This window comes from Felis catus, chromosome F2, assembly GCF_018350175.1.
Source record: "Felis catus isolate Fca126 chromosome F2, F.catus_Fca126_mat1.0, whole genome shotgun sequence".
Lineage (NCBI taxonomy): Eukaryota > Metazoa > Chordata > Mammalia > Carnivora > Felidae > Felis > Felis catus.
The window spans coordinates 63,721,584-63,732,255 of NC_058385.1; positions in this window are offsets into that span (position 1 = coordinate 63,721,584).

Sequence of the window (10,672 nt, forward strand, 5' to 3'; positions counted from 1 at the left end):
AGGTTCGTCCGGAGAGAAAGTGTCTATTAACAACTCAAGATCATTAATGCCCAGAACAAGAAAAGCTCAATGGCTATGCATTTTTATGGTTGCTTAACACAATGCGGGTAACTGTTAGCCGGCTTCCTGACTTCAGGTCCCCACCATGTGCAGGAAGGACAGCATGCACACATCCCCCTTCAGCCATGTTCAACCATGGGATGAAGTACCTCTTTCTTACTCTTTGGAAATAGCTTCTGTTCACATCAACTACATTGTGGATGCCTTGGGATGATGTCAGCCTCTTACTATGAAAAAGAGCAAGTCCGGAAACAAAGCACGCATTGGTTTGTTTGGCAGGTCTGGTGGGGTCAGACAATCGGAGGGTTCTGTGAGGGCTGAGACCACACGTTGCATGAACAGACACTGTCTCTCATTTGACAACTGGAGTCTTCCCCTGGTAGTCCAAAGGGAATTCTATAAAAAGTAAAAATAGTGCACATACAGCTTCTCATTTAATACTGTCCTTTTTTTATTTTTTATTTTTTGGTAAAAATTTCCTTTACGGTTAGCGTCTAGACTCTAAATTCAAGTAAAGCTTCCCTTTTTAAAAATTTTTGCGGATGTAAGTTAAGAGTACAAGGCATTTCCTTTTGATGCTCCTTGCCTTTTGTTCCCGTAACCACCAACTGCCTTTCCCTCTCTCCTACTCTTTTCTTCCCCACTTTGACTTCAAACCTGCTATGTCTCCTTATCAGCTTCTAGCAGCCTCTTCTACCACTTACTGAATGTTGAACCCTACCTGAGGGAGGCTGGCTGGAACAGGGCAAGCATAGACCTGAGAGTGGGTGCAAAACCATGTGATGGAAAACGCACTGGAGCATCTCTGTGGAGAGGCTATGTCTGTTGGTAGGTCCACATAGGATGACGTATAGGAACAGAGCCAAAGATCAGCACCTAGGCAACAAACAGAAAGATCTGTTGCTGTCGCAGGATCTGAAATAGGAGACAAAATAAGAATGGAGACAAAAGTCATAATCTAGACAAGGCAGAAATGTGTTAGGAAGACAAAAACTAAAGCCAGAAAGAGAGCCCTAGAACTTTAGTCATGAGCAACAGCATCCAGAACTTTCTTCTAGTCTGTATCAGCCAGGTGATGATCAATCCCAGTTCAATTAAATCGAGAATGCAAGTAGACTTCTCTTTGTGCTCTTATGATTTTCTGCCTCATATTAACTGCATTTATACAGTTGTCTTAACTTCGAAGACCCTAGTCCACTCGTCTTGGTGTGATCCACAGTCCCTAGCATGTAACTCTGTAACAAAATGACTCATCCGCAAACATATGCATTAAAGACAGTGCCAGGACACTGGTTTAACATCCTAACTTAGGCAGTTGCCATGTGGAATATAAAAGACACACAAAAAATGAAATGAATAATTACCAGCACCCGCTGTTTCCACCAGCTATTTCCACACCAGCCATCTGGAACCTCATAAAGTTGTTGTGAGAATTCAGTTAAATGAGATAACCTATGTAAAGAGCTTATTATATGCTTGGCATGTAAGTGCTTAATATCATTATACTTATCATAATAGGTAATATCATCATGCAGTTTTATTTTCAGCACACACCAACTAGGAAATGTGATTGTGGTAGAGTGACTAGAGGCTTACTTGCCAATCCTGCTTCCTCTTCCTGGATACACAGGAAGTCTACATTTTCCAGCCCACCGTGCATTTGGGTGGGACAATGTGACTCGATTCTGGTCAATGGTATGTGGGTAGAAGTTATATACACCACTTCTGAGGCTGGCTATAAAAATATCCTGTGAAATCTTACACTCCCTCTTACATGGAGCCAAAAGAGAAGGATTCTGTGATAGAGAAGCCACATAGTGGAAAGATCCTGGATCCCTAAGATGTCTGTGGAAGACAGCATCCTGACTCAAATCACGCTATGATGTGAGCAGGAGACAAACTTGTATTGTTTAAGCCCCTGAGATTTGGGGGCTTATTTGTTATTGTAGCATAAATGGCCTTGTTCTAATATAATGGTATTGGAGAAAAGAAAAAAGAATGCTTTAAATTAGTTATTTGAAAGCAAGCAACTAATTACCAAAAAAAAAAGGCAGAAAAAAAGATTTGCCCATGAAACCAATATGCAAAATGGTATGGAGGTTTTGGAAAACTACAAGGCACCATTGTCTGCTATGAGGTAGTCCCAGGTTTTCACACTGACATAATGGCAGAGCTGGGACATGAATCAGGTGTGTCCAACTCCGGGACCAGTACTTTTTATTTTTATTTTATTTTTTAACTACATCCTTCATCACTTTGGAATTAACCAGCAGAAGTGCCTCCTGCAAGTTAATGATAACATACAGGATCTCAGTGGCCAAACTACATTGAATGATGAGTTAGCCAAAGGCTTTGGCAGGTGGTAGAAAGGATGGTGGAAAAGAAAGAACCAAAATGTAAAGCAGTGCAGAAAGTTCAGCATGGTGAGATGTGCCATGAGCAGGAAAATGTGTCACAAAGCCAGAAGCTAAAAGAGGGGAACAGGACAGAAGTGTGGAGCGATGGAGTCAGGAAGAAAGGCTCAAGCTGGATACTGAATCATAGGGGGTTGTTGGAAAGTGGCTGTAATGTGATTTTGCCAAAGGGAACAGTCCTGATGGACAAGGCTCAGCAGGATGACTTGAGGCATGAGAATGAGTACAGCAAGAAACTTCCCCCAAACCCCCTTAGAATACCAACCCAAACTGTGTCATGACTATGGAATGTAGAGACGCACAATATATAAAGACTAGCTCCATTATCACTCAGGGTGGTCAGATTTGAGGTTCACAGTTATTCCAGGAAGGTCGATGATCTCATCTCCCAGTTTCCTTAATACCAGTCACATATATTTGAAGAGCTCACTTAGCTCTCATTGGCATAGACATACAAATAGCTGGCAAAACTATTGAGTAGCATCATTAAAGGCACATTTTGACTGTGTTTTTGGTCTCCTGGCATCCATTACCACTTTTTCTTTGCTAACCTCACCTGTATTTTGGTGGTGAACTTGCCTCTCCCTCATTTTCTATAGTTGTCATGAGATGTCTATCATGGTGCGCTAGTCTCTCTGAATGAAAGAATGGGCTCCAGACCCAAGATAAATCAATACTATCTTCGAGGGATTTTGAGCAGAATGCAAGGATGGGGAAAAAAATAGTTGAATTTCATTAACCCAGGTGGTCCCTCAGGCCCACCCTGGATCTTTTCTTCTGTAAGCCTGATTCTCAGAGCCTTCTGATGAAATCTGTAAATTCTACTGGTCTTTGGTGAGGTGTGGAGTAAATGGACCCAAAATCAGGACAAAGTGGTTGGGTAGGCTTGGAAGAGTACAAGGTGTCAATTCCGCAGAACAAATGGAAACCAAGAAGCAGATAAAGAAGCAGGTATCTGCTGAGGAATTCAAGCATGTGGAAATGATCAGCTTTAGGGGTTATGCGGTGAAAATATTTCTCAATTAATTTACAAAAGAGGGAAGATCAGTCAGCATGGTTTTTGTTTGTTTGGGTTTTGGTTTTGGTTTTGGTTGCAAGTGACAGAAAACCAGGTTGAACTAACTTACAGGGAAAAAAGACTTCACTGCTTTATTTAACCACATTGCAATAGGAACAATGATTATATAATTTATCATTCACCTGGAACACTTCTGAGACTGTAAGAGGGAGCTATTAATGATTAAGCCGGAACAGCAGGTGTAAACTGGGACTGCTTAGGCAAATTGGGAACTGGCAAAACTCCATGCGTGTTAGGAAATCAGGATGAGTAAAACCTAAAAGACTGCCAGGGATCTCACTCTCTGTGTAGCTGTTACTTTTCTCTACTTTCTACTTCTCTTGTGTGGGCTTTACTCACATAAGCTTATATCACAATGGGCCTAAATTCTTACAGCTTACCAATCAGAGAGGAATGGATGTTTGTCCATTGGCTTCAGTATGAAATACCCTGCCCCAGAATTCCAACTCGGTTGGCCTGTGTCACAAGACCATCCCTGGACCAACCTTTGTGAACAAAGGGATAGATTCCCACTACTGGTTCACCTTGGGTCATATGCCCTTCCTGTGTCAAAGACATAGGAGTACTATGAACCAATAGTCCTGATAGTCTGAAGAGCGTTTTTCCAAAGAGAAGACCTTTTCTGGGAGAAAAAAGCCATACATGTCCACTATAATGGCCTTTTGTAGTGTGCCTACTGCCACATCTATTGGCAGTGTGGAGACATAAAACACAGCTGTTGGGTAAAATACATGCCATATAAACCACAGCTGCTGATGCTGGGACTACCTGGGAAGAGTGTTAAACCATGAACTCTGTAACCCTGGAAACTGTTGGATTGCTCTATCCCTTTATAATCTAATACGTAATAGTCCATTAAGCGACATGTAAGGAAGGCCCCAGGACTCAGTGTTCCTATGAGCCTCTAGCACCCCTCAAGTGAAGTGAGCTTACCCCCCAAAAGCCTTTGGCAGTGGACACTGGACACCTCAAGTTTCCAGCGGGGATTTGGGGAACAGAAAGGAAAATGAAGTTCCCATAGAAAAGAATTGAGAAGGATCATGTTAGGGGTGGACTTCCTTTCCGCCCTAGCTTGGCCATACTCCCAGTTCTGCTGCTCTGGCCCCTGTTCCAGCCCCATTGTTGGAAAGCACAACCATTTATGATGAAACTTGGAAGAGACATTATCTTCTACCCACCTTGCAGAGGACCTCTTGGTGGCTAAAGCTCACGAGTAGTGTGCTTTTCCCTGGCCTAGCCCTCCCCAGGGAGAAAAAGAGATGGATGAATGTGTGGAAGGCTGACTGGGTGACCATGGACTCCCATCCAAAGAAGCAATTCAGCCAAAGGGCAGGGTAGAGAGTTGGCTCAGTGGAATTCGATTTCACTCCAGAGGACACAGTGTTTACTGGAGAGAGCTATTCAACCTCAAAGTTGTGCCTTCCAGAAAACTGCAGCTTTTACTCTAATAAATAACCAATGAACTCAACCCAAGCCCTGTTGGAGTGGGTAGGACTATCCTTACCACGGTGTTGATCAGCAGGAATGTCACCTGTAAGCCCTGCCCTTTGGAAACAGTTGGCAAGATTGAAAATGCTGGAAGCTGTAACCATTCTTTGGAACTTCACATAATAAATGGGAGATTCCACAACAGGCTACTAATAGGTAAATTCTCCCTTGCTGGGCTGCAAGTATATGAGCAACTCACAGGAAATTCTTCTTAGAACTAAACAGTATAAATAAATAAACATGCACTAGCATCTGGTTCAGGATAAGTAGCTAATGAAACATGTCATAGTTCACCCTGGCTCAGAGTTCAGGAACATCAAACAAATTACTGGAAGTTGATATGATCATTTCAGTGCTGGTCTTTGGTCAGTGTACCTATTGCCTGTCCTATTTTGCTCATTTGTTCTTTCAAATGTTTCTTCTCTCTTCTTTCATCGTCCAAGATAGAGTATTTCTTTTTTAACTTTTTGTTCAAGTATGTAGTGGTTTTGTGGTCCTGTTCTAGACTGAGGCAGTCATTAGCCTGGCTGCTGGGAGGGCTGGTGACCAGTAGTGCTTGGCTGGACCTCCTTTAGTCCAAGCCCTCTGCTAATGAGAGCTACCTCACATTATTCACAATAGCCAAGCTATGAAAACAACCTAAGTGTCTGTCATTGGATAAATGGATCAAGAACATGTAGTATAGGGGTGTGTGGGTGGCTCAGTGGGTTAAGCGTCAGACTCTTGGTTTTGGCTTAGGTCATGATCTCACATGAGTTCTAGCCCTGCATCAGGCTCTGTGCTGACCACACAGAGCCTGCTTGGGATTCTCTCACTCCCCCTCTCTTTGCCCCTCCCCTGCTCATGCTGTCTCTCTCTCTCTCAAAAATATATAAACTTAAAAAAAATGTGGTAGGGGCGCCTGGGTGGCACAGTCGGTTAAGCGTCCGACTTCAGCCAGGTCACGATCTCACGGTCCGTAAGTTCGAGCCCCGCGTCAGGCTGTGGGCTGATGGCTCAGAGCCTGGAGCCTGTTTCCGATTCTGTGTCTCCCTCTCTCTCTGCCCTTCCCCGGTTCATGCTCTGTCTCTCTCTGTCCCAAAAATAAATAAACGTTGAAAAAAAAATTTAAAAAAATGTGGTATATATGTATAGTGGAGTATTATTCATCCTTAAAAAAGAAGGAAATCCCTAATTTGTGACAACATGGAAGAACCTGGAGGATATTATGCTAAGGAAGTTAAGCCAGACCAAGGAAGACAAGTACTTTACAGTATCACTTACATGTGGAACCTAAAAAGAAAAATTGAACTCACAGAAATGGAGAGTGGAAAAATGGTTATCAGGGTGTGGGGTTGGGGAAAATAGGGAGAGATGGGTCAAGGGTACAAACTTTCAGCTATAAGATGAATATGGTCTGGCGGTCTAATGTATAATATGCTGACTATAGTTGATAACACTGTCTTGTATAATTGAAATTTGCTAAGAGGGAAGCACTTGGGTGGCTCAGTCAGTTGAGCGTCTGATTTCAGCTCAGGTCATGATCTCACGGTTCATGAGTTTGAGCCTCACGTCAGGCTTGCTGCTGTCAGCCTGTTGGCACAGAACCGGCTTTGGGTGCTCTGTCCTGCTCTCAGTTCCCCTCCCTGGCTTGCTTTCTCCCGAAAATAAATAAATATTTGAAATTTGCTAAGAGAGTAGAACTTAAGTGCTCTCACCAAAAGCATTGGGAGGGGGAGGGGAGGAAAGAGAGAGAGAGAGAGAGAGAGAGAGCTGCCTCATTCAAAGTCATGCCCCCTTCCCCGGAGGCAGTCCATGTCTTTGAAGAAAGAACCAACTTGCTAAACAGAAAACCCACACACACTTAAAAGGACACTTCTAAAAAGAGACTATGTGCTCAGTTTAGGCATAAAAAGGCCTGATTCCTCACTCTAATTTGGGGTGACTCTGAAGGGCCATTTAATTCCTAAACTCCTTATAGGACTGGCTGAGGCCTTAGTTTGCACTGTTTTCCTGTCATTCGCTCCCTCTGCTCCATCATGCCTTGACTGTCACAGATACTGTTTCTGAAAGCACCCACCCCAAAAACTTACTGTATGTAAGTCTCCATCCTGGAGTCTGCTTCCAGGCAACCTGACCCCTGGTAACATATAACATAAACAGAAAAATGCATTGATCATAATTGTACAGTTTCATAAATACTTAAAAATGAACACACCCATATAACCAGCTCCCAAATCAAGAGACATCCCACATGCTCTCTTCCCATCACTAATGGTAACTATTGTCACTTCTAACAGCATACATTTGTTTAGTCTATTTTAGTGCTTTATCTGAGTAGTATCATATGGTGCATACAGTTTTCATGTCTGGTATCTATTGCTCAACATTCTGTGTGATTCATTCATGCTGTTGTATGAGGTTATACATAATTCATTCCCAGTGCTTATTGCAGTGTGAGATTGGAATTCAATGAACTTTTCTACTCTTGGGTTTATGGACATTTGGATTGTTCCAGTTTGAGGCAATTAAGAATAGCACCAAAATGAATATTCTAGAACATGTATTAAGAGGGGCATAAAGACTCATTGCTGTAGGGGATGGCATATATTTAGTAGATACTGTGTAACCGTATTCCCAAGTGGTTGTACCAAGTTACACTGCTGCTTACAGTGTATGAGTTTGAAGACCCACACTTGGTGTTTTCCGTCCTCAGTCACTGTGGTGAGTATATGATAGGAATATGTTGTGGTTTTAATTTGTATTTCCCTGGGGGCCAATGAAGCACATTTTCATATGTTTATTGGCCATTTGGATATTCTTCTTTGAGAATGCTCTTTCAAGTCTTTGCCCATTTTCTGTTGGGCAGAAGAGAGAAGATAACCCTCTCTTTGCTGTTTTGGGAGACTCATACAGAGACCATCTTTGGTAGAGAGGAAAAGGGAAATGTTTTTGTTCGAAGGACGAGTAAGAGACAGATGAAGAAAGCATGCAGGGAGGTATGTAAGAGATGATAAACATGGGCTTCAAAGCTGCTGGATGAGATTCATCCATGGCAGCAAGGCCATAGACGCATGTAGGGAAAAGTAAACTGAGGTGGGGTCAAGGAAGCCATGGACACAGATGGGGTCCAGCTGTTGGATGCAGGAAAGTCAAAGTGGTGGCTTGAATGGGTGCCAGGAGGAACCACAAGAATCCGCTCAAATGATGCATGAGAAATAGTATTCACGATTGCCAGAAAAGTTGGAAAAGGCTGTGTTTCCAAAAAGAGGTTAGAACGAAACAGAACGGTTATTGTTAGTCTTGTGTATCCAGGCAGAATCTCAAGACCGTCAAGTGGCTCACGTGGTTGTAGACCAGAAGGGAGGATGCGCGCTTTTTTCCAGGTTCACCCAACCACCACATGTGAGAAATAACAAGGGCAGAGTGACCTTGGACACAGAAAACATGATCTAGGCAGCTCTGTTTCCGGGAGTAGCCCACAACCTCAAATAGCAGGAGGGGGCTGGAGTCAGATCCACTGTGACTTTGTCACCTCTTCCTGCATGTCGGCAGAATGCTCCCTCCCCAACATCCCAGTTCCAGTGCCAGACCTGTTGTTCCCTTTACTGCGGGAAATTCTGAAACAATTCTGGATCCTCCTTTTCTGTCAGTTTGACCTGAAAGGGGTTCATTGTGCTGGCTCTTGAGTCCCCATGGCTGACCCTAAAAACTGGGACCCTGTTTTACCCTTTTAAGATCTGCATCTGAAGACTTGTTCCTTGGAAAAGACTTTATTATTTTTCAAGAATAGGCTTTCTTTAGGGAATTTTTATTTTAGAGATGGGGCAAAGCTGGAGAAAGGAGATACTTTCCACAAGTCTACCCTATTGATCCTATGAGACCCTTGTTTCTGCTGTTAGTAGATAGGGAATGCAGGAAAAAATAATGTCATTGCTTTCACTCAGTGTTGTTTTTATTTTTTTTTTAATGTTTATTTATTTTTGAGAGACAGAGACTGAGCACGAGCAGAGGAGGGACAGAGAAAGAGAGGGAGCACAGAATCCGAAGCAAGCTCCAGGCTCCGTGCTGTCAGGATACAGCCTGATGCGGGGCTCGAACTCACAAACAGTGAGATCATGACCTGAGCCAAAGATGGATGCCCAACTGACTGAGCTACCCAGGCGCCCCTCAGTGACATTTTATTAAGCATCTGCTCTGTGCTTGGTGATATGTGCTATGTGTACCCTAGAGACAGAGCAGGAAACTAGGCAGATACAGTGCCTTCATGGAGCATTTATTCTCATATGTCAGATAGACATTAAGCATATAATGCCAATAAAGTACAACAATAGGGAAGCCCATCATTTGCAGCAACGTGGATGGAACTGGAGGGTACTATGCTTAGTGAAATAAGTCAGTCAGAGAAAGACAGATACCGTATGTTTTCACTGATGTGTGGACCTTGAGAAACTTAACAGAAGACAGGGGGAGGAGAAGGGGAAAAAATAAGTTACAAACAGAGAGGGAGGGAGGAAAACCATAAGAGACTCTTGAATACAGAAAACAAACTGAGGGTCGATGGGGGTGGGGGACAGGGGAAAGTGGGTGATGGGCACTGAGGAGGGCACTTGTTGGGATGAGCACTGGGTGTTGTATTGTCAAACCAATTTGACAATGAATTGTATATATATATATGTATATATATATACATATATATATATATACACACACATATATATATATATACATACACACACACACACACACACAGACACACACACATAAAGAATAGGGAACCCCAGAGACCTTTCTCTCAGCATAGTTGACCTTCTTTCAGGTTTTATCTGTTTACTACGGAGAAGTCATTGAAAAACCGGTGCAACAGTCATTTTCAACTGGCACTGATTTGCCTCCAGGGGACATTTAGCAATGTCTGAAAACGTATTTGTTATCCCAACTGGGTGCTACTAGAATCCAGTAGGTAGAGACCAGGGATGCTTCTAAACACCCTCCAAGACCCATGACAGCCCTCTACAAAACAAAGAACTATCAAGCTCAAAATATCAATAATGCAAAGGTTTAGAAACTCTGACTCATACCATCTGGCTAATATTTCAATATCTTTCCTAAACATCCTACTGTGCACAGGGCAGCCCCCCATAGCAAAGAATTATCTGGCCCCAAATTTCAATAGTGCTGCAGTTGAGAAATAGTGCTTGTTCTGCTCTAAATCCTGGCTCTTTCTAAGCACAGGAGTGGCTTTCTTCTACCTTTTTTTTAAAGCCAAATTCTTTGGTATTATATTTACTACAAATATAGTATCAGCATTTATTATGGGCCAGGCACTGTGCTAAGAACTTGTGTTGAAAGCTTAGGGACGCCTGGGTGGCTCAGTTGGTTAAGCATCTGACTTTGGCTCTGGTCATGATCTTATGGTTTGTGTGTTCAAGCCCCACATAGGGCTATCCCAGAGCCCGCTTCAGATCTCCTGTCTCCCTTTCTCTCTGCCCCTCCCCAGCTCACATGCGCGTGCTCTCTCTCTCTCTCTCTCTGTCAAAATAAAATAAACATTTAAAAAAAGAACTTGTGTTAAACACTACATTATCCCATATACTCATCAGGAAAATACGAGATAAGTAAGGTTATTCTCACTTTATAAATAAGGAAAAAG